Below are 25,521 nucleotides of genomic sequence, written 5' to 3'. Positions count from 1 at the left end.
CACTGTCCTCATGTCATTGTGGCATCTGTAACAGAAAACTTTAGAAAATTCAGGGAAAAACTGCATCTTTTAGAAGGCCACAGCATGTCTTATTCATTATTCTTATTCTTGGAGAGACTTCAGAGCACAGTAACCGCATTAATTGGACATTATACGGACAGCCAAGCAAAGCTCAGTTACTGTGCAGATTTTACTGCTCTTTGCCATGTTGCTTCAAAACACATTTCATGTTTTAACCAGTCATATATACATATGAAAGCATTTCGCAACACTGGACAATGCTACAGATCCACAGGAAATAACTGCTTCACAAACATGAAGCAATCTGCACAAATATAAATAGCGTGGCCCAAATCTGTTCTAAATTATGCTTGTGCAAACCCATGGAAGTCAACTAGTACCACTAACAGAACAGAACACACAAGAGCATGTAAAAATATAAAATATGGCTCTACTGTTCAGCTATTCATGGTCCAAACCCTGCCAGCCTGCCATCACTTACATTCTACTACTTTACCAGTGTGGCTTTACAGGAAATAAGAAAAATACTGGGATTTCTAGTTCTCTCATGCACTGGGGGACACAAGTCCAAGAACATACGGGCTTAAATGTGTCAGCATCCTACATCACTCTTATTTGAAGAACATTATTAATTTTTGTGGGTGGAGTCCAAAATTGTAATGCCATATTAACACACAGTGGCTGTTTCTGTAAGGCGTATGTCACAGGGAGCGTATGTGTAGCAGTCCAAGGACAGCATTTTAACTTGATTTCAAGTGATTTTCTGAATTGTAATACCCTCAAAAGATGAAGTACTGATGCTGCTGGCAGGATATTTCACAACTTTTGTCTTCACAGTTTCATCCAGTCACCTCAATTCTGACCTCTAAGATATCATGCTATTGCAGATCTGGACTCCACACAAGGCTGTTTCAACAAATCTCATTTTGCTCTCTAGTACACAGCATGTGACTTCAGGATCGGTATTTTCAATGCTGAACCGAGTTATACGAGTGATGAATGCTACTCTAGGCAAAAAGAAAGACTAATAGCAGAAGATTCTTTGCCATGCTAACTCTAGCTAAATTTCAATCCCAACCTTCTCAAATGAATTAACCTCTTTACCAAACTCGCAGGTACAGACAGATACTGTGGGAATCAGCCATGTAACTCTTCCAATTGGACATAGTGAGGAAAGTATTGCCAAAGGCTTTTCGGCTGTGACTCAACAGGTGGTTTGGCACCAAGATTTCTACCTGTTTGTGGTTTTCATCTCTGGTTTCAAGACAGAAAATGAGATTATACCTTTCAATGCTGCATCTCAAGCAGGCTGTACGTAGAGCAAGGTTTCATTCCAACCAAATCACTCTCTCTCTTGCAAAGCTGAGGAAAACTGCCAACCACTGCTGCTCTTGACATCAACATGCGATGCGGATGTCAGGAAAGGGAATAGAAAAGGGAGAGAAGAAAAAAGGAAAATAAAACTGTAAGTTTTATATAAACAAGAAACTGTACTTAATGACTACATCTGAGGAAAACAAAATAAAAAGTACTGGCTTTAGTATAAGGAAAAAAATAAACAAAACCTTGGAACAGTTTAATCTAAGGGGGGGGGGAGTTTGTTTTATCTTTTTTTTTTTTTTTTTTTTTTTAGTTTATTTGATACACAGAATTTTTGTTTACATTTAGTTCCAGGAGATAAAATACCTTTACATGATAAACTTGAAGGGACAACATAAAAGAAACAAATCTATCATAGCATCAAAATTAACTACTGCATTACTCAGAGAAGAGTCTAAGCACCTTTAACAAACACCCTGAAAAGCAGCCAAAGCACTCACAACATATGTTCTTCCCTGCAAATAGCCCAGGGTGCAAGAGGTGGGTTTCATTTTTCAGTTTTTAAAGCCTTCTGCATAGGCCTAACTCTGCCTTTGTTGAAGGTGGTGTTAACACACACTGAATGCAGAAGGAACTGAATGTGGGTAACTGCATACTTTGAAAAATCACACCCAATATGTTCGACTGATGCCATCGTTTCCCGAGGACAAGTGTAGGCTACGGAATACTACAAATAATAGAGAGCAGTCATCTAAAGCAAGCTTCCCAGAACCAAGGAAGCATATTTCAATACTGTTTCACAGATAATTGGGGATGCACATCTTCAAAATAGTAGTCAAGAGTAGGTAAAGACTGTCTAGAGATGCTTACTCTAGACAGTGACAGAAGTCTCAATGCCTTTTCATAAAATAAGGGTTCTTCAAAGCAACTCTCAACAACCATTAAGAGAACAGTCAGTGAATCTATGCTTTTCGGGTTAAAGCAAGAAAATGAAAGTCAGTGCTTCTCCACAGACATAGATGTAATGAGAATGACTTTAGTACATCAGCATTTGAGACATCCAAATGGGCCCACATTCACTAGTGCACAGAAAAGTGGAACCCTAATGACCAGCAAGAAGTTTGCTTTGCCCTGGTAAAACCCTTTCAGGATATATTAATTTGCCTATGGAAAATGAGACCCTCATAATTAAAATGTATTAAATCATCTATACTAAGAAAGACTGAGCTGAAGAGAAAATGGAAGTATCTTATCATGATAATATAATCACTTGAGGGAAAGGGGCCCCAAAATGTTCTATTCCTGAGTTGGAAGAATCAGCCAAATGGGTCTTTCTTCCTCATGAGAAGGTCTTTCCACAAAAATACACTTCTCAGATAACCAAACTAGAATTTTTTTCTTCAACTACCTGGAAAAGGAGGGGGAAAAAAAGAGTAAAGAGTATTTTAGAACCAGCAGTTGGCAAATATTAATTTGACTTTTCTTGGGTAAAACAGATATTCCACAAGAAAATTTTCATTTCAAGAAAAAAGAATTTCCACTGAAAAATCATTCTGATGAAAAACGCCTGGCCACGGCTACAAAGGCTAACACCACTGGCCTCAGCTAGGGGAAGGTCAATGCCAAGGCCAGTGGACTGGATCTGCCACAGTCCTCTTGCAGAATCACGGGCACAGTGCATCCATTTGCCATGATGTTCCTTCTGCTCCAGCTTTTCTGCCTACATAGACCCTCCCCTCTCCAGGGCAGGAACCGTCTCTCACTGTACTTTGTGCACAGCCTGCTGCAACACGTGGTTTTGATGGCTTTCAGCACTACAGTAGCAACAGTGTCTTTTCCTCCTACAGCAGCTACTCCCCAATATCAAGATGAGGAGAAAAACGTGACCTATGGCTGCAACACACTGCTAATCAAACACCATTGTATAGCATGGGGATGTGGGGGGGATGCCTTTTCATCACAGAACTAATCAGAGTTTATACACACAAAATCAGTAAACTGTAGACTTCAGTCTTGTGATCTGTGTTCCAAGCCGCCAGAAATAAGGCAGGAAAGAGGGGTGGGGAAGGGGGGTAGGGGGGAAGTATCTCCTGTGTTCATAATGAAAGAAGAGAGATGACTGGACTAAGAGCAGATGAGGTTACAAGGCAACAGCAGTGCCATGAGTTGTTTGGGCTTAAAGCCAGATGTCGTGTATTTCCTTTGATTGTTTCTAAATAATTAATGGTATTAATTTAATCATGTGACCCACCCACCCCCCTTTTAGTATTTGGCTCTGTGCACTAACACTAAATATAAAGGAGGAGAACGGTACTGTCTATAGCATACTGAATATTGATGCTGTGTGTTTGGACTGCAGCAACAGCTGATACTCATATCCCTGAGACTGTATTCCACAGCACTCACACAGTGTTTGCATGAAGGAGATGGGAGTAGTATCCTTCATACTCCATCCATAAACCAACTCAACTACGGCATATGGACACTGCATGTCTGAAGTAGTAAAAGAGAGGGTACATCGCTCCCTCTCCGCCCACACTAAGATGAACCTGCCACTACTATTTCACGTAACATTTTCTGGCAAGCTCCCAGTTTTCAGTCATGCTGGTTTACTTGAAAGAAACACTCAGAGGAGACCCTGCTTGTCTTGCTGTTTGAACAAACAAAATAATCACGCATCTTGAGTTAATGGCCCAAAGCTTAATGAAGATCATAGGAAAGAGGCTGCCTGTGAAGGGAGCGTTCCCTTCTGACTTAGCCACATAAGCCACTGCTGTTGGCAAAAGGAAATGGATTATGAGGATAATAAGTAACCCAGAGCTCTGGTCTAGACAAGCCTTTGCTTGGTACAGTAGCAGTAAGTGCACAGAGAGTACAGCAACAACCAGCAGTAAAAATTTCACTTCCCCACAATTTTCTACCCCAGGGCAGTGGCAGCATCAGCAGGAGGACCCGTGTTTCTTTCTCATGGGAATATTTGGGTTGAGAACTAGGACCGCTGGAATCTAACAGCGGAATTCCTGAACAAAGAAAGGCTAGTGAAAGCAGATCCCTACATGCATGATTCTATGATATGCACTCAGGAGAAACGTCTGCCCACCCTCCTGTATACTACAGTGTACTTTCAGCTCCCCTTGTCAAGTCTCCAGTCCCACCCATCTTACCTACCTTTTTTCCCTACCACATTCTCACTTATCCTGAATCCTGTGGTACCCACCACAGAATCAGAATCATAGAGTTGTCTGAGTTGGAAGGGACTTTTAAAGGTCACCTAGTCCAACCTTCCTGCAAGGGGCAGGGACCTCTCTCTTCAACCAGATCAGCTTGCTCAGAGCTCTGTCCAACCTAACCTTGAATACTTCCAGGAATGGGGCACACACCACCTCTCTCGGCAACCTGTTTCAGTGCTTTATTCGCCATCAGATAGTATTAAATGGGGCAGCTGGGAGGTAATGGAGAAAGAAATCTGACAGCTTGGAGCAGACCCTTGTTTTGTCCAGTAATGCCCCAGACTTCTGGAGGAAAGGACAAAGCGATACCACAGATGTCAAAAGAAGTTTCCAAAAGTCTGCATAAAGCTAACCTCACCAAAGCATACCTGTGGGGAGTCAGAGTGGGCTTGGTCAAGTCTCATTTCTTAGATTTTATCCATGGCTCCCTAGCTGGATGTCATTCTGCAGCTAAACTATCAGATCAAGACTGGCAGTGGTGCATTCTACAGTTACACTTCGTCAGTCAAGGGAAGTGAAAACCAAAGAATTCTCCACTAGAAAGCCTGATCCTAATCTTCAAGGACTTGACCCTAAGATTAGCTCAGCTGGTTAGAGCACAGTGCTAATAATGCTAAGACTGTGGGTTTAGGCCCTGTATGGGCCATTCACTTAAAAGTTGGACTCGATGATCCTTGTGGGTCCCTGCAAACTCAGAATATGCTGTACCTTCCGACTTGTCATTCAAGGCCTAGCAATCCTAAGGCATATTCCTTCACCACCAACACACCACAGGTTCATAGGAAGAAGTCTGTCTCATTACATAGAGATCATATGAGAAGTACACCTGAGTCCTTCAGCTGGGACTGGAGCAGCACCAAAACCAGCTCTGGCCCTGCACACTACAGAGAACATCACCTGGAGGGAGCATCACCACTGCCAAATCACAGCACGAGGCACTGCAGACAGGGTGGCAGAGTGCCATGGGTACCAGAGCTCAGACTGTGGGGCTCTTTGGCAAGAAAGGAGCAGGATAAATACCACACTGCCTGGGCTGGGAAGAAAACATCTCTCCCTCTCCTATTAGTGCTTCTCTAACATGGTTATAAGGTTGAATAAAATTATGGGCTTATTGCTCATGGAAACATGTAAATGGAGAAAATACTAAATCATACCAGTTAAACAAGATGAGGAAGAGTAACATACAGCCCAACTTCAAGTGACTCCTTCAGTTCCTACCAGCTACCTACAGTAGAGTGGCAACACTTACACAAGCAAAAAGCCCATCAGGAATACCCGATGCCAGAGTCCTCCCCCTTGGAAGTCATTCACAGAAAATGGGCTCTGCAGCTTTGAACTGGAACAAGAGGAAACTGCTTCTAGACAGGAATGACCACAGAAATGACTACACTTTTTGCAAGGTAGAAACACTGCAATTAGACAAAAATACAGCTGAACAGTCACAGCACTTTATAAGCAGCCCCTGTACCCAACTGCTTGGTTTTCAGGATTTTGGGAGGTTGTGGTAGAGTGAGAAGACAGCATTTTTTCTATGGCGACAAGGATCTCTGAAAGTGTCTACGTGTCAGCCTTGGCCGAGAACGTATCCTTTGTTCCTTCTTCTGCATTATTTCCCTTTAATGATAGCCTTGCAGTGAATCCCATTTGCGAGCTGCTCAAATAAATGCAAATTTTATCTTGTAAGCAATACCCTCCAAAATATAACTACCACTGAAAATAAAAATTTGAAGAGCTAAAAGGCACTGGGTCTTCCCTAGTGCCCCCATCTCCCCAGTGCACTGAACTGCTTGCTATTATTATATATGGAGTACCAGGCAGGGTACTTGCTGTTATAAATATGTACTGTATTGAAATATATAGCCCAAGTCCCCAGGGCCCAACATTCTAATTAGAACTACAGTTGTGCAAATAACTGATTTATTTGGCTAGCTGACCAAACTGAGAATCTTGGAAAGGAAAAAAAAACCCACAAACAAAAATCACCTATGTGTTTAATGAAATGGGTTAGTTTTTTTGGGTTTTTTTTTGTTTGCGTTCAATATATTTCAATTAAAATTGACTAAGTTTCAAAACAAAACAAAACCAAAAACCTTGTTTAGAAATACCAAAACAAAATCTTCTAGCTTTCCAAAATTTTTAATTTTCTTCTTAGTTTATTTTTTTTTTGCATAATTTTGGCTAACCCATATCTGAGGTAAGCAGCTTTCAGCAAATGAAACATTTAACTCAACAGTTTTACCCAGATTTAAATCTAAGGGCTGAATTGTGAGTCAAGCAGCTCTTGACTTAATGAAAGAACAGGGAAGCAGAGGATCTGCATTATCTTCTTGGGTCAGCCCCTATCTTTGCACCCAAGGTGAGTTATTATTTAATTTCTCTATGGTTGTCTCTCTGTCCACACTTTGTCTCTGCAGTCTCTGAGCTTGTTGGGGTTACACGCACCTCCTACAGCGTGTCTGTACAGCGCCTAAAACAACAGACTGCTCATCTCAACTGGGGCTTATATGATTTACTAAAATATAAATAACTCCTCAACTGCAGTCAAATCTCTTTTTAATGCCAATAGTTTCACTCGCATATATTTAGCAGCCCATCATGGGAACATCAGCTTCTTTTTTAATTAATTACTTATTAATAGATGTAAAATATGAACGGACAGCAAGCCTAGATTTTTCCTGCTTCATCAATTTCAGAACTCAAAGAAAGCATCTCGTTTACAGCTACCAGGAACCAACAGGGACATGTAATGAATGAAGCCTGAAACCCAAGATCCCCTTAGCACTTTTGTACCCCCATTATTTGGGGACAAATCCTCTCCTCCCTCCAGGGAAGGAAGACTAGCTGGATTGAAAGAGCTGGAAAAAGTGGAAAGTCGCACAGGCAACCTTCAAATTCCCTGTTCAGGGCTTTAGGCGCACAGTTGTCACCAGCAGGAATGGGAAATGCAAGAGAGGTGGAAACAGCCTGTGGGACTGCAGGGAAAAGGTCTGCCTGCCTCTCTTTTGAGGACCCCATGCATCTCATAAGGCCAGCTTACCTAGCTGAAAGACAACTGAAGCTTGTTGGAAAATAAACACCACAGAAACAGAAAGAACTGCAACACTATGAACTCTTCAACTTCCATGTAGAGCACTCGGGGCTGGGGGTGGGGAGGCTTCTCAGAACATACATGGCTGTCACTGACAATAAAGTCAGTCACGTTTTTAAAACACTGGGGATGGAATTCAAATGTGCCCCATTATGTCTTGAGATGTACTCCCTGGGTACAAAAGGTGCGTGGGTTACGCTAAGCTCGTGTGTTCCTTTGCTGAGACTGTGAAAGGCAGCGCAAAGTGCAGACTGAGAAGGAAGGAACTGTGGAGCACATGGGGCCATAATTCCCACCCGTAGGGGCCTGATCATGGGTGCCCCCAGCGTCCTGGAGTCCCATGGCAGCTTTAGCCTCATGCTAGTTTTCTCCATCCCTGAGACTGCTGCCCAGCTCCAGGAGACCCCACTGCTCTTTCCCAGCCCCGTGGCTGCACCTCAGCCACGGCTCCTGTGAGAGGCTGTGAGAGGGAACAGCCCGAGCCAGGTGTGCCAAGCAGTCCTGCTCTGGCCAAGGGCAGCACTTGCAGTTGGCCATTCCCCTCAACACACACGTGCCCCCACACCACGCTAAAGGAGCAATTACTATAATTAAAAACAAATCATCCTCCCTGTCCTTTGACTGTACTTATTGGCCATTGCTGCCATCTAGCCAGACGCATCTCCAGCATTCACAGAAGCCTTGAGCCTGTTTATTTTCTCACTGCTGCTCAGGCTGAAGCAGGGACAAATGCATTCCTTGTTACTCACTGCATCTGCAGAGACATTTGTAAACTTTCACAAGGTTTTCGTTTTTTTTCAACAGGTGACAAAATACTCTATAACTGCAGGTGCTCTGGGACACAAACAGGAAAATGGAGATCAGATGCAGCTGTAGTTGGAGTAAGGGAAAAATCAAGATAAAGGCAGCAGACGAGAGAGTGCTAAAACAAGCAAAGAAATGATTGAGAAATGGTAGTTAGCTATTTTTGTTGCTAGCTTACTCTTGCAAGGTAGCTGTAACACAATAATTTTGTCTATTTTGTTATCATGCAAATTTTTGCAGGTGCTACCAAGGGAAGTTTGTTGAAAAAAAGTTTCCAAACATTATTGGAAAAGGATGAAGAAGTTGTCGACTCAAGCTAGCACTGAAGGATGTGCTGGAGGTCACAGCTGAGGAGCACTGGCTGGTGTTACTGGACTTGCAAAGTAGGAATGATAAGGAAGTGTTTTCAGAGAACTTCTAAGTTCAGATTTATTTGTCTAAGAATTTGGTCCCAAAATTCAGTCAGGAAAACATTCATAATGTGGGGGGCTGACTTTGCCCCATCCCCTTCATCTCCTTTTGGTATTGTATGGCATGAAATAGGTTCCAAAAAATAGTATGCTAAGGAGACTTAGAAACTGAAAGATTCAGACAGAGTTTCATGGCCTGATTTCTGTCCACAGTTCAGCTCTAAAAAACCAATGCAAACCTCCAGACACTGTGGCCTTTCACTTCTCTAGACAACCTGGTTTCAGAGCCATATCCAGCAACATAATAAGCAAAAGATGAAGCACAATGAGTAAAGAGAAAATAAACATGGCTGTATCATAAAATACAGTGATTGTTCTCTAGCTATAATGTTCCAACCAAACAAAAAAGGGAAAGAGGATATCAATAAACATCTGTGAATTCAAATTTATTTTACTGTACTTCCCATTCCACCTGAGAAATGAAGAAAATTTTGCATTTTGCTTCCCTGTTTTTTTTTAACTCTGAAAAGGGAGGTTTCATGGATAATCCAGAGTAATATTCAGCTGTGAATCCAATTTATGCAGTGGGATGGGATTAAAAACGGAACAGAAGGTCTGGATTCTGAACCTGCTGTAACAGTTTTGATTTGAATAGAACCCAAGTCTTGAAATGGCTTGTTTTCCACTTCTGGTTTGGAGCTGGTTGAAATACTGCCACAGTAGCACTTCCTGTAATATTTTAGTCCAATATCCTCATTATTTGGAACTGAACTCTAAAGATTTTGGCACCATGAAATCCAAACAAAACTCTGTTCCTGACTCAACTGGCCCAGAAGTCAACCCAGGCTTAATCTGGTTCTGGGTCCAAATCCAGCTTTAGCCCATTTCCATTGTTACATAGATTATGCCATAATACCACCTCTAGCCTCAGGATTTATGATGCCTCCTCACAGGATGCATATTTGTGTGTAAATACATAAATCACATCAGATAAACAAAGCAGACATGCCAGAAAACAGGAGGGAAGGGAAGAGGAGAGATACCTACCGAGCAGTTTGTCTCTAAAGTGCTGCCAGTTGTGAAAGGACTCGTCGTGCTCATATCCCCTCATTCAGACTCTTACAGACACGCTAAGAGCGTGACGGCTGGCAGGCAGTGCATTTAAGTGCTGTTACTGAGGCCCCCAAATATTGACAGAGTGCCAGACTCTGAGAAACTATTGATGTATGCAGCCGGCCGCTGCTCCAGACACCTCTCAGACAGAGTCTTTAAATGTCACAGATTAATGAATTTTCATGAAATGGAGAATGAGAGAAAGAATTAAGAAAAAAAAAAAAAACAAAAAAACCCCATAGCACCAACATGAAAGCATCTTTTATCCCTACACAAAATTCTGCCCTCAAGCCTCAAGATTCCTAATAGATTATAACAGATTGTAAGTCGGCATGAGATACGGGATGGAGGAGGTTAGACCCTCTGGATCACGCAGAGCATCCCCAAACAAAGCCAATATGCGAGGCGTTCATTTAAAAAAACAATGAGAGTCAAGGACCACTCAGACCTCTGTTTCATTTTAACCTAAACCACAAGTTACAAAGCTTAAGGGGTAGAGCTGGTTAAATATTTTTTTTCATCTGAGGTAAAAATGGTGCCAAACTGCAAAATTCAGCTGTTGACTTTGAACAACCCTAACTTTAGAGACATTGAGATAGACAGATGTACTTGGATCCTCTCTTAGTATTTGATCTTGTGCTTGATCTTACTCAAGAAATTGCCAAAGTTATGATAGAACATTTTTATGCCATCAGATAAACCAAGTATGCTGATTATTTCTCTTTTTTCATTTATATCAGGAACTCAAATATGTATGCAAGAACTTCAAATATCATTAAAATGTAATAATGCAAAATGCAGTTGGAGTGTAAATGACAAATCTATGCATAACACATCACTTAAAGAGGAAGGAAGTGAAGGGATGATGCAGATGATGTATGCAGAGGTAAAAATGGGTCATTTATACCCAACCATGTTAAAGATACAGCTTCAGTGAGTCCCTCTGCACAGAGCCACTTGGAAGTGGGGCTCCATGAGCCATTTTCTCCCCTCTTTCCCCAGGCACAGATTCCTGCAAGGCTCTACTACCCCCACTGCCCCTGGGATGTCCCACAGGATTCGTCTTCAATGCAATGACAGGAAGTGGGGTGAGCACCAACACACCCAGCTCCTTGCTGGCTGCCTCCTTCCCCCTCAGAAGCAGAAGCTATCTGACACCATTGACTGGGAAATGGAAGCTGGTGCCACCACAACAGCCAGGCCTGTTGCAGGAAAATCCAGGGAGAGCTGACGAGCAAAGGGAGTGCTCTAAGAAAAGCCAAGCAGCAAGACCCTGTGGTGTTCCACTCCATTGGAACAAGCCAAGAGGAGGGCCATGAAGATGCTCAGAGGGCTGGAGCACTTCTACGATGGCAGACTGAGAGAGCTGGGGTTGTTCAGCCTGAAGAAAAGGAAGCTCTGTGGAGACCTTAGAGCAGCCTTCCAGTACCTAAATGGGGCTGACCAAAAAGGTGGTGAGGGACTTTTTACAAGGGCATAAAGTGATAGGACAAAGGTTAATGGACTTAAGTTGAGAGAGCACAGATTTAAATTGGATATAAGGAAGAATTCTCTATGATGAGGCTGGTAAGGCACTTGCACTGTTTGCCCAGAGATGATGTGGATACTGCATCCCTGAAGGAGTTCCTGGTTGGATGGGGCTTTGAGCAACCTGATCCAGTAGAAAGTGTCCCTGCCTATAGCAAGAGTGTTGGAATTAGGTGATCTAAAGATCCCTTCAAACCCAAGCCATTCTATGATTCTGTGATTATCATTGCAGAAGTGTCAATATTCTTCACTGAAAACTGTTCTCCTAAGTTCCCTCTGTCTCTGGCCACACGAGGCTTTGCTCTCCACAGCATCTATAAAATCTTACTATAAGAACAGGGACTAACATGTGCAGTGTTCAAGAGGTGCTTGTTTTCAGATCATCTTATCAGTCAGATTATTTGTGGCAACCTTTGCCAAAGCAAAAAAGAAAAAAAAGGTTTTTCTATAAACAAAGCTACATTTCTGTGTGTGAAGCCAAGTGGAAACAACCACAACAACTCCAATGGCAACCTCCAGCTCGTGATGACAGAGGAATCTTTGGTTTTCCAAAGCCAATACACTTCTGTAGGTTGGCACACCTGGTAATTAACTGTATCAGGGACTACAACAGCCATTTGTGTTAGCCACTCTTGTCACCACCCAAAGCATGTCCTCCCTCCCACCACAGACCCCACAACCACCAGAGTTGCAGCAGGGTCTCCAACACCATTATCCATTACCTGAAGCTCTACAAATGGTCTGGATGAAGTAGCAAGTAGCCATCTTTTCCCAAAAGCCAGAGAGAAGACAGAGCATATGTGTGTGTAGGAGGGGATGACACAAATGACTTATTAAGTACAGGAGAAGGCAAAATGTCAAAGCCTTTTTATTCTGAGAACAATTTCTATACAAACAAAGCAAAAGAAAATCAATATAGATTTTCACACAGAGAACTATTTTACACATCATTGCAAACTTACTTTAAAGCACTCAGTACTTTTTCTTAAGGACTTTTAAAGAGCCTGTCTAATGTTACTGCCTATTCTGGCCTGTTATTTCTCCTCACATAGCCCTTTTCCTTTCTCCTTTCTTCCTCTCTCTTTTTAAAAACTAATAACTGAGGAGCCATCACAAAACACTAACCCAGCATTTCATTCATTCCAGTATCACATCTTCAGCAAAGGCCAGCACTGATTAAACTGAAGGAAGATGTAAAAAACTTCAGCATTTCCCCGCTACAAAAGCCTTCACATACCTCAGCAGAGATCAGCTTCAGTATGAAGACTGAAGTTGAGCGTTGGTTGGGATGATCCCTGAAGCACACAGAGAGGCCCAAGTGCCCAAGCTGTGAAGTTGCTATGAACTTATGCAACAGCCTTCTCCCCCGTTTTCTTTTGCAAATACTAGAATACCTAATAAGCCTTGTCCCTGTTCCCTATGCATGCCAACATGTGAACAGCTGTTCCAGTTCCATAAACTCTGCACCATCTCAAAGACTGGGATAGCAGAGGTAGGAAAAAATTTAGAACTGAAAGTACTCATGATTGCACGAAATATATCATAGAACAGAAAAAAGTAGAATATAATATGCACAGAAAAGAGCAGTTGCAAAGTAATGAATAGGAACAAATGTGTTACAGAATTAAAATTATTAGGTCTTAAGGAGACCTTGGAAGTTCCTAAGTTCAACCTCCCTCACCAGGTTTAGGATAGTACCACAGGCCATCTTCCTTTGTCTCATCTTTTCTCTTTGATTGTCACCATAAACTTTCCATCAATTAGTTAATTTCTGGTAGTAACTTCTGATTGTCTACCTTCAGTCTTTTTCTTTCCTGTCCTCAGTGTGCATGTCTGTGCATACATCACAGATCACAACCAGCTTACACCCCCCTCCTTGTTAAAAGTCCCACCTCTTCTGCTGACTTACTGCACTCTTAATCAAAAGGGCAGGAGGAAGCCGCCAGGATTCATTCTTCCCCCTCTCTCCTCCTCTCTCCCTCCCTTTTTTCAAATGGCACAAATGTCAAACTTTCTAAAAGGATGTTTGGCATAGCTGAGTTCAGTCATGTAACGTACAAAGTCGGTATGATCAAAAGGTTGCGGGGCTGCCCACTGCTAAAGAAGAGTGGGAAAAAAGGAAACGGGGATCTTTTCTAAAGTGTGAAAGAATGCATGAAACAACTGTTGCCACTGGAAACACCATGTCTATTAGCAGCAGCGGTGGGTCTGAAACACGACAACCTAGGTCCAGAGTCCAGATTCTGTGCAAAACAGGGCTGTTCTGATCTAATTTCCTGCCCGTGAAGAAACAGGGACAGACACAGCTATGAAACCGAAGAATTTTTTTTTTTTTTTCTGTGTGCTTTGCATCATTTTATGGAAAATAACTGAATCTATGTGGAAATAACAGCAGTTAGTTTTGTAGTCAAAGTTGCTGAAACTAATCAGGTGGAACACAGATTCACCTATCAAAAATATATTGTCTCTCTGGTATTTTTATACTTCTACCTTTCACCACAGTATTTTCATTCTTATTCTACCCACTCCTGAAAAGGAGAGCAAATTATTCCTCCCTTCTACATATCTAAGATTGTTATGATTTTGTAAGGCAACTGGTTTGCAATTGTAGAGCACTTCACAATTGCATGCTCGCATCTTCCTCGACATTTCTGATGCAACTCTGCTGGCTTTTTTCATCTGTTTATTTGCTCCACTTGCTGAGCCCTTGTGAAAATGTTTGCATCTCCTTACCCAACATCAACATTAGAGAACAGTCCAGTTATGCCACTGGCTCCTGCAACACGTCTGCACCACAGTGGCATGAAAATTGGTCATTTCTGACTGGTCAGAATATTCAGCACGAACAATCTCTCCACTAACTCAGATGGAGTTTCCTTGCCAGAAGATAACCCCAAAAATGTAGACGAAAAAGCTCATCGTCAATATCCATTTAATAGAAAAATCTTAATTATAGATAGCTTTCAGTCCCAGAACAGTCGACGGGAACTTGAGATTAATTCCCCTTATGACAAAGTATGTGAACAATAACCAGAATTTGTAATCAATACCCAGAGGAGAGAGCATCCAAATTGTAACGGGGATTTGGGATTCATTCCCAGAGGGCATAATATATGATTTGGAACAGGTAGACTGGGATTAATTTTTGATTATGAAATATTTGAACAGCAATTTTCAACTTTTAATGAACAGAGGATGTGGACACCACAATTAATATAATTTCTAAGTCTCTCCATCATATTTCAGGAGACAGATGATAGATCACAAACAGCTGCTCGGGTCATACACAAGTTAATGTGGGAGTGCCACCTAAAGGAAAGTGCACTAGGATGGGACTCTGGAGAAAGGCAGGCAAAGACCAGAGTTGCACTTTCCCCATTTCTAATAAAACTTGCTTATTACGAAGTCTGCATTAGAAGTAATTATTCCATGTTTGCTGACTTTACATGGATAATTGTAAGTCAGAAAACATCAGTATGGGAACATGGCTTTTCTCTTACACAGGGAAAAAATATAAAGGTGTTCACAGGAGAAATAATTCTCACTCTGAAGGAAAATTTCAAAACAGGAGTGTACAAGGTAAAATATATAGAACCTCACCATATCCTGGGGGGAGAATACAACCCAAATTTCTAAATTTCCTTAGAATATAATAAAGCAGTTAATTGTTTGCCTAGAATGAAGATAATGACTGAGCTGTGAATCTTACCCTTTTCTGTTAGTTTCCACAAAATAATTTTCTTTATGTTTTCCTCATCAGGCCAATGAGTAATTTTAATGACTATGATCTGCATCTGTAGCCATGTAAGAAAAGACAAATTTTGTTTATCTGCATATCTTGCCATTTATGAATGACTGTAACAAAGTGATTTTTCAGGACACAGGTTTATTGTCACAGGGGTAAGAAAACCTAGCTCCATGTCCAGCATTCTGTACTGCTCAGTTGGAAGAGAAGCATCCAGAAGGAAAATGTCTTTCCCTGAAACAACTGATGTTAGTTGCTTCAGAAGCAGGAATAAAGATGAGACGAACCAAAATCCTGTTTCAGCTCCACACATACTTTATTCCTAATATATCTTTTCAACCTTGTAAGGTATTTTAAAAGATACTCTGAATTTCTGAAATCGAAGATTTACCTCTTCCATTTTATGCCAGTTTTGTTAAACTTTTGGGTCTTTCACTGAAAAGACATGAGACAACTGGGGTTCCCTGTGGGGCCACTCCTCTCCTCTCCTCTCCTCTTAAGCCTTCAGACCCACATCTATCCAAGGATCATTTCCTAAGTCTCCAAAATTATGTGTAAGTATGCTGTCTCTGCCAGATCCTATTAATCATAAACTTCTTCTCATTTCATTTCAGTATTAAACTCATCTTGTTCAAATCTCTAATTTTCCACACTGACAGAGAAGTTCTCTATACATCATTCAGTTCTATTTCCTAGATACGTTCAGAATTACAAAATTCATTCAAGCCCATCTGATCTCTTCTCACTAAACCTTCTGCCTTGCACTGACTGACAGAGAAGAATTAGCCTTCCTCCTGTCAGGTATACATCTTTTCCCCATAAAAGTATGTGAAAACACCCAAATACAGCCAGTGACTCAGCTTGCCCTTGTACTTATGTCTTTTCTCTACAAAGCAGCCAATTTTATGGAGCAGCAAGTCCCATTGATATAGTATCAGAGGGACTACTAATATTTCTAAAGTAAAAACAGCTGTAGCTGCACGGCAAGCTACCACACACTGAAAGCAGCAATAGGGATGAAGTGGTACCATCAGCACCCCTCATTCCAGTGGAAGCAGGAAATCTCACAATGAAGTCATGATACAGAGTGACACTGCTGAGCCTAATGCACCACAGGTCATTTTAAGTCATTAAAAAGTAAAAATTGCCAACCACAATTTTCCTCATTGATCATATCTAATATTAAACCCAGGTGCAGATCTTAGGGTTGGGAAGAAAACGCATGTTAGGTATTTTCTGCTCTTTCCCTGCTGCAGCAATGTCATCTATCTCATTTCTAACCCAGTGCCACAGCTTCTCTCTGGTTTTACAAAGACACTGCAGCACTGTGCCAGCAAAACAAACGATGGTATTGCTCTATAGCAAACAGGAGATGGGACTAGAAGAGCACTCAAGCCTCTCTCTGTGGTTTTCTGCTTGGGTTTTTTTTTTGTTTAGCCAGACATTCAGCAGAAACGATTATGCCTTCCCTAGAAGATACATGCAACAGTAAGTTCATGCTCAAGAGCTGGCACCAGCCTCTGTTCTCCCCTAGGGCCAGCTATCCTTGCTCTGAGAGGCTCTGGTTCCCAACAACAAGTTGCAACCCACAACGTGTGTGGGGACCTGCAGAGTCCTCCACTCACACATCCACACACAGGCTCCAGCAGCCCTTCTGGTGAGTTAACCAAAGCAGCTATGGCAGGGGACTCAGAGTCAGATGGGCTCCATGAGGACATGGTGTTAGATTAGTCACATCACCAATCTCTGCCTCAGTATCCCCAAGTGTGAATTAGTTTTTGGCACCTACAAGTTAAGAGGGCAGCAGCTTTAGAAGAACTGTATGTTAGACAGACAGATCAATATCTCATTTTAAAGAACAGTTTCTATTCTACCATACTTTTGCTGGTTTGAAAGAAAACAGACTGTTGCAGTATTTTTTGACTAAAAACCTGTAGAAGAAATCGTTACAGTCTTTTACAACCAGAATCTGGAAGGGTGTCCCATTGTAATATTTTCAAAGAGAAGTTGTGCATGCAGTATGTATGTGCATATGGTGTTTATGAATTGTTTTTTAACTTTAGATATTTTATTCATTTTTCCACATGGTACAAGTAGAACACACATCTTTGTTGGACAGACACCAACACAGTAACATAGCTTTAGATTTCAGGCACTCAAGACTCAGTGGGACAATAGGCTACTCTATCTTCATGCCAGGACATCACGTCCTGAAATTAGGATGCATGCCATCAGGCAGTTAATATCTCACTGAAGATACTCAGCCCTCAATACATTCAGTTATACTAAGTGAAGGAAACTGTAACCACTTCCAGTTATTTCATACAGAGATAAGGACCATGAGAACTTTGTGTCTTGGCATACAACATCCTATTTTGATTTCGCTGTACTGTGGGATCTGCTGTTATCCACAGTTTGCGGACTTCATTTTTTTTTCTTACTTGGAGCATGCACTTCAATCAAAACAAGGTTCAGAGGTCCCTAAAGCAAAGGGAAGGGGGTAAGGAATGGCACAAAAAGCCCTGACTAGAGTTTCTCAGGACAGCAACAGAAGAGCACACATGCTACTGGTCCCTGCATCCCTACCCCCAGAGCCAGCAACACAGAGTTCAAAATTCACTTCTCCTGCTTGCACTGTGTGTGTGCACATGAGCTGCTCTTGCAGACTCATGGAGAACATCGGAAGGATATTCTCCAGGATAACTGCCTATCCAGACTCATCAGTGCTCAAAGTCAGATGAAATGCAAGCGTGAACAGCTTACCTCCAGACCAGAAAAGTCTGCCCTGCAACTGCAGACTGCCATGTCCAACAACTATATCAACCTTGTTTATTTAATTTCAAAGCTGCTGTTTCCCTTAAGCTGTACCACAGTCTCAGGAATCACAAGATGGTGGCATTTAAGAAGTAGAGCCAATGATTTAATTGCTTTTCAGGAAAAGGCTAGGTGCAAAAGCAAAATAAAGTTTCCTTCATAAAGAATGGAAATACTAAAATTATAACTGAATGCTTTTTATAATTTAACATTGTGAACCATCATTCAGTTAAATAAAATGTAAGAAGGGACAAACGAGTTCAGAGAAAATACATAAATATTAATTCTGTTCCCACTGGTAATTTAACACCTATCTGGTACCCCAAGGTCTTGAAAACACTGACTACGAAAAATAGTTCTTTCTCACTATCTGGAAAAAAGATGAGGATAAGGGAAATTAAACATTTACATTAACTTGAGACACATTGGTTTTCAGATAGGCAAACTAAAATGCCTGTGCTGCGTACCTGTAATGATTCTTATCCATTGTCCTACTGAAAGTTTTTTCCTGTGCCTGGCTTAAATTTGAGGTTTCTTGACAAGCTCTCATGACTGGTTAACCTCGCTTTCCTGATAAAAAGCAAATGCTCCCTGACTTCACTCTTCTCTTGAAACAAGTCCATATGGATGAAATATACAGACTTCTGTCAACGCGACTGCTGCCTGCGTATTATTTACACGCTAAAATAATAAAAGGGGGATTTTTTTTCCCCGCCCAGGAGCAGCAGGTCCTACCACGGGGAAGTTTAGCCCTGCTCTCCCAGGCACAGACCTGGGGCAGTGCCAAGTCCTCTCCCCCTCACCCATGCCCTCTCCCGCTCCCCCAGCAGCAGCGGCGCTGCCCCGGGGCTGCAGGCAGCAATTCCAGCGAGGCGGGGAATAAGCAGGAGATGTGCTGTAGCCTTGTGGATCGCAGGTGGCACAGAGCATTTATCTTCACACGCGCCAACGCGGATATCTACAGCTTAGGAGTGGGAAAGGTCAGGTATGTCAGCTATGATGGCAACAAACAGCCTCACTAGCAGGCGCGGGTGTATTCACCTCTCGCTGCTCACGGCCGGCGGGCGCCTCCGGTGCTGGAGCGGAGCACCGGCTACCCCCGGGCATCTCCCACCTTGGCTTGGGGCTCCCTCTCCTTCCCCTGCCTGCTGGGAACGCGCCGCTGACAGAGAGGGTGGCAGACAACGCCAGTATTTTGGAAATGCTCTCTTCCGAAGCCACTGAAGAGATTTATTATTTATAGGCAGAGGGATGAAAACATGAAGTACATACATGGGGGCCCTTGGGGGGAGGGCCAGTTGCTGCCAGGCAGTAATTTCACTCTGAAGTTCCTATGACTTAAATAGCCACTTGAGCTCTGCTCTCGCAGTTTATGATGTCAATAGAACCCCTAAATGAAATTACAGCCTTCTGATACGCAGCGGGGTAGCTTTTTTTCACTGTGTAATATACACGGCCAGAAGAAATTGCACTATATGCACAGTTTCACTAAAGTAGAGTTTATCACAAGAATGTTCCCACTAAAATACGATTAGGCTTCTTGTTTGCTGGATAACACTTCTAATGAATCAGGGTATGCGTGATAGTCATGTTTTGTGAACGCAGACATGTACCCTGAGGTGAACTGGGCACTCCACCACCTCAAAGCACCAGCAATTTCATTTCCACCGTAATTTGCACCTGCTTTGTTTTGCCAGCAGCACAGACCCACGCTAGCTCTGGAACTCAAACTTGAAGCTTGCAAAGATGAAAAAAAACAAGCAAGGCAGCAATGGGGGGATCTACATGCTGTATTTACAGGCACTTTCATTTTTTAAGCATGCCTGAGCCTGGTTAAACCTGATCAGTAGCCCTATGAGGGCAGGGGAAAAAAAATCCACTTTTCAGATGGGTAAGGGAGAAATAGACAGAGGTAAAGATCATAATGATGCATCTGGGATACAGATTCAGGTCTCCTAAAGCCTGTTTCATTTCTCTCCATTCTCATTATGTTACCCATACCTTCCCCTTCTCAGCCCGGGACAGGAAAAAACCCCCTTCATCTTACCGTTCATGAACCTTGCTATTTCTTTATCCTTGAGCTGAGGACAGACTGCAGCTGCTAATTAAAGATCTGTGGTTAGTGGCTGCTGTACCTCAGTAACTTGCAATCCCTTCTACTTTCCTAACTTTCCTTGTCATATGACTTAATTCAAAATCAAGTTTCACTTTCTTTTCTGAATTACAGGAAGGCAAATTAGTCATGTTTCAATGTTGTTACCCAGGAAAACAAGCTGTTGTTCAACTTTTGGAAAAGAGAGGCTTACAATATTAAATAAGAAAACAAATTGAGAATACCTTAAAATGGGAAATGTACTCAAAACAAGGCAGTTGCTTTTATGTACTTTTATTGCAAAAATTGTCTCTGGATACTGCTTAAATTCTTGTACTTCTGAAGCATCCCAGTACCTATGAATCTGCCTACCTTTATCATTACATCTTTTTCTGTGCTTTGTTCTTGTCTGATGCAGCTAACAGTCACAGAACAACAAGCATATCACGTCAAACAATTGTTGTGCAGAAAACAGTAGTTTTCATTCTACTACATAAACATATATTCTCTTCCCCAAAAGTGTGAAGTGGTGGTTTGAACATGAGGGAAAGAATACCATTTTCTCCTTGCTTGCATCAGGCAAAGGAAGATAACTTTCCCACTTCATCTATGGGTAAAAGAGAGAGGTTTAACTTGGCAGAGCATGCAGAGCACTTTGAGATCACCAGTTGGAAGGGATGCTGTAACTAAAATGGCTACTGCTAGAAGCAGTGTCTGTATAGAATAATGGCTGTATGTATTAATTTTCTTTTTTTTTTTAAGCAACTATATGATAAACTATTACACAGTAGATAAAGAAGCTACTACTAATGAGACAATTTATCATCTTACCATCCTAAACTGTTTAAACAGACGGTTAGAATATGATTTGAAATTGCAGATTTTCACCCTAACGACTTTAGACCATAGACAAACCATTATAACCTTGGCCTACAGTCAATAAGCAGCTTATACCATAATAAGAAAGACCGATGAATTTTTCCACATTGCTATAAATAAATACCAGCAAAGACAAGTTCCTTTGCTACCAGAGAGACTTGGAGAACAAATAAATTAATGAAATAATTTAAACATGGAGACATTTAGAGCAACACAGAGACTCTTAAAAAAGAGATTAAACATTGTTTTTCCTTCTTGGTGAAAGATGCCAGAGTGACAGCCCTTGACTTCAGTATATCCAGAGAACAAGTGTTATACAGGCAGAAATTTGAAGTTTCAGACATTTAGCACTGTGCTTTGAGAACTTTCCATTTCAGAAGTACTTATGTCTTTCAGACTTACACTGCCTGGAGGGAGAAAGTAAATCAGAGATAAGCTTCAAAGATCAGACCCAAAAGTGTGTGTGGGCGTTCAGTATAGCCCATTCAGAGAAGAGAAAAAAAAATCCATTATGTTTCTATCTGTGATGTGAACTGCCTGAAAGTTTGGGATGTTCTGATCTGTCAGCTGCTTTGAGTACACTGCAGAAAGGTGATGCAACAGCCAAGTTGGGATCTTAGCATCAATTTAGTCGAAAGCTGGGACCATTTGGATTGAGGCTTTGATGTATGTAAAGGTTATTTCTATGTGTATGTAAGACTCTACTGAAGGGATCAGCCAACTTAATTGCGGGTTTTGTTGAGAGCTGGTGATTTAGTTTAAGTTCAGAGAGAGGTCTGCAGCACCAGGGAATGAGGAGAAACAGCTAACCCTTGCTGCTCAGCACTGAAAAACGTCTGTGGTCAACATAGGGGTTTGTACATGAAAAAGAGGAGTTCACGGTTCTTTACAGTTCTAATGCAAAACCAGATGGAACTCTGAGGTTTTGTCTGTCTTCCACTGAAGTTTTCAAGCTTAGTCAAACTTCAGGCTGAAACTGAAGCATGGGGAGGGACTGACAACCTCACGTGGACTGAAACCAACAAAAATATTTGCAAAAATTGCCAGGGAGTAAAGCCACCAAATCTTACAGGACTTTACTTTTTGGTTATAAGAAATAGCAAGTACCTTAATATGGGTTGGACGTGACTTGACACTGAGCTTAGTTCTGAAGTCAATGTCAAAGCCTCTGACAACTTCAGTGGAGGACTGCTCAGCAGCAGCCTTTATGTACCAATCTCAGGACTCAGAAGGGGAATGAAACCAGGGAAAAGGTGACTGGACTTCTCTGTATGTCACAGGTGACCAGCAGTAGTTGAAGAGGGGCTACCTCCCTGGGTGTCACAGAGACGAGCTTGTTGATACACCTGCTGAATAAATGCTACTCAAAAGCAAGACAAGGGTGAGAAGAATGCTGCCTAGTTAATATCCTGTGTGAGATATGTTGGTTCCATTAAGGATCTTGGTCTTTTGCCAGGGACATGTTTCAAAGAACAGGATAATAACTCAAAATACAAATATTTTGACTGCTACCCTCTGTTCCTTATATGCCTACTTTGTTAAAAGTAGAAAATGTTAGTCAAGAAATGATTCATTTCTTCAAGTCAGATAATATGGAAGATGATGAAGGATGAATGGAACAGCCCACGCATTGCCCTGGCCTTCTTAAGCATTACAGCAGAAAAATATTAACAGAAGTGATATGTTCAGCAGGGCAGGAAAGGACAAAAGGAGACAATCTGGGCCTGGAGCTAGAGGTGCTCATCCTACTCCTTTTTTTTTTTTTTTTTGCTGCCTTTCCCATGCAGCCGTGAGCAAATCACTGCAGCTTTCTAAGCCTTGTCTTCCCTATCCAACAGCTGAAAATAATTCTAAGTACCTTGATGTTGGCTGAGACACTCAGTTCTTTGGCATCCAAGATTTTGTAAATGAAGTTCTACAAAGTACATTATTTTTTTTCCTGATTCACAGTTCCCCGTACAGACAAAAAGAGAACAGACGGGAAGCGACAGAGTTAAAAAAGAGAGAAAAAAAAGAAATCCAACCTTTCCCACTCCCTCAAATGGACCAGCAGCCTATAAACCAACTAGTTCTTCCTATTCCCAGAGGTGGCTTCCACAGAAGCATTTTCTTTTACTATGCATCCACCGTAGAGTTTCTTTTCTGCTTGGCTGGGCAATCAGGTATTCAGAGCATAATGTAAATGCTCAGAACACAGAGGCATGAAAACTTGCCAGACAGAAACTCCAAGCGAAGGATTAGCATCCCCCCCCTTGCCGTGCCCCCCCGGCCGGCTCGCCCCCCCCGCCGCAGCCCGGCCGCGCTGCCCGGCCTGACCCCGCTGGCGGCCGAGGGGGCACCGGGGCGGCCGCGGCCCCCCCGCTCCACCGAGCTCCCCGCACTCGGCTCGGCAGCCGCCGCGCTCCAAGCTTCATATTCCTTCCGTGCTTGCCGCTGATCCTGTTTTCATATTAAAAAAAAAAAAAAAAAAAAAAAAAAAAAAAAAAGGCGAAAGACAACAAAAAAAACACCTTTATTTCCTGCTTCGCCGCGGCGGCCCCGAGAATAGAAGCCTTGACACATCAAATTCTGGGAGCTCACCACTCACCAGGGCTGTGGTTCCTGGTCCAAGCAGTGACGAAGGAGAATCACCTCACAGTCTCTGGAGAGTGGCAGGGCTTGGCTGCGAAGCGCGCCCTGCGCCGATGGGCTTTTTGAGTTCGCTCTGTTCCAGAGCGAGTGCCGAGGCAGAGAAATTAGGGAGGGGAGAGGTGGGAAGGAAAATCACTGGAGCCTCTTACGATCAAACTTCCACTAAGCAAGAGGAAATGTCTTATAAATAAACAACAGCAAGAGAAACAAAAAAATCCATCCCGTCCTGCCAGAGGAATGTACATTATTGTCTCTCGACGGAAAACTTTACACCACACCAGAAAGCAAGAAAGCAGCCATTTCTCCTGAAGCTACCCTCCCTTGGGTGGGGAGGAGGAGGGCAATGCAAACTTAAAAAAAAAAATATTGGGAAGTTCATGCGATTTCCCAGTAGACAAACAAAACTGTCCAAATTCAACAGATGTCACTATTCCAAGGTTTCACGCAGCACTAAATTTCTTTAGATCTGATGATTGTCACTCCACCACTAGGACACATTCAAGGAGGAAGTTCAAGGCAAGGGGAAGGAGGAGAAGGTCACAACATATGTATGTGTGAGTGTAGATCTGTATGCATATGTGTCTGTATTTATTTATGCATAATACCGACATTTTATGCATTTTATGATTCATAAGAATATTTTTATATCTGTATTAAAAAACTCGAGGTGCATGAAATTCTCTTCTCTCGTACCTCCCCATAATTTTTTGAGATTTACGGGTCAGAGTTCCAAGGTCTTCATTCTCGTCTCACAAGACCGCAGCTGTAACCTACTTAGAGCTGACATGTTACTGTACTGCAGCTCACAAGTGACACGAGTTTGGTGATTTCAGTACAGTCCCTGGCTTTGCGAAAAACTATTGCGTGATTTGGCACAATGCACGGCAAATAGCAGTCTCTTTATGAGGAACTACAGATGGCAATTGAAAGAGTAATTCAAATAATTTATCAAGCACATTTGGAGACCTAGAATGGGGGATGGCCCGAGTCGACGAGAAACCAGTATGCTACAAGTCATTATTAGCAAGCTTATTAAACCTGCCTCACATGCACAGCAGTAAAAGATCGGAGATTGCTGGTGAGAACCGAGGTGCTTGGCAGTGTGTTTTAGGTCATGACTAGGAAAGCAGAGTACAGCAGGTGAGGACCTACTTGAGAGGAGAAGTGGGACAAAAGACTGAAAGACCATGAGATAACTGAAAATGGCTTGGCAATCTCAACCTGCACTTCTGTTCTAGGGTACTTCACCATTTGAGACAGAGATGCAATGCTGAAAGAACATAGTGCCCACCCCAAAATTCAGTTTACCAAGTCTCAAAAAAATTCCTAATCTGTTGAATTCTTGAGGACTGCTGTACTCACAAGACATGAATGAAAACATGTTTTTTAAACTAATTAGTTTTACATCTGTGTGTTCTTGCTGGCAAAGTAATGCTGTCACAGACTTTTTCTAGCAACAGTCAGTCTACAATGCAGGTGAATAAGGCAGAGACAAGCTTAAGATTGAAGTATGGTTGAAAATAAAAGCCAAGAACCTTTAATGCAAAATTTATAGTAAATCACAGCTTCTTCAGGCTCAGATCTTTAGGAGAAGAGACTGTTAAAGCATTTCTAGCTCTACAATACCCAGGTGATCTTAATAAAATAAAAGAAGGAGGCATTTTCAAGAGATTTCTTAAGACAGAGCAGAAGTGACATCACTGACACAGCACTGGGGGAGTGTAGGAAGGACAGGAGTCTCATTGATCTCACCAGATCAACTGGCAAATTGTACCTCTGACCATCCAGCTCATAAGGGCTGATACCAAAGAGGTCCTTAACCTGGAAGGGCGCTGGGTGACAGAGAG

General features: G+C 42.1%; 1 protein-coding gene across 2 annotated transcripts in view; it reads right to left on the bottom strand.

Annotated features, from left to right (window-relative positions):
- Window positions 1-25,521, bottom strand: part of ZBTB20 (zinc finger and BTB domain containing 20) — a 444,236-nt gene that overhangs the window by 158,610 nt on the left and 260,105 nt on the right. For both annotated transcript variants that reach the window (XM_082279327.1, XM_082279328.1), the window contains one exon: window positions 1,306-1,406. The gene's annotated coding sequence lies outside the window, so the exon portion shown is untranslated. The remainder of the gene's footprint in view (window positions 1-1,305; window positions 1,407-25,521) is intronic.

This window comes from Coloeus monedula, assembly GCF_965178545.1.
Source record: "Coloeus monedula genome assembly, chromosome: 3".
NCBI classification, from domain to species: domain Eukaryota; kingdom Metazoa; phylum Chordata; class Aves; order Passeriformes; family Corvidae; genus Coloeus; species Coloeus monedula.
The sequence above is the reverse complement of the archived record's forward strand: the minus strand, read 5'-3'. Positions and strand labels throughout refer to the sequence as shown.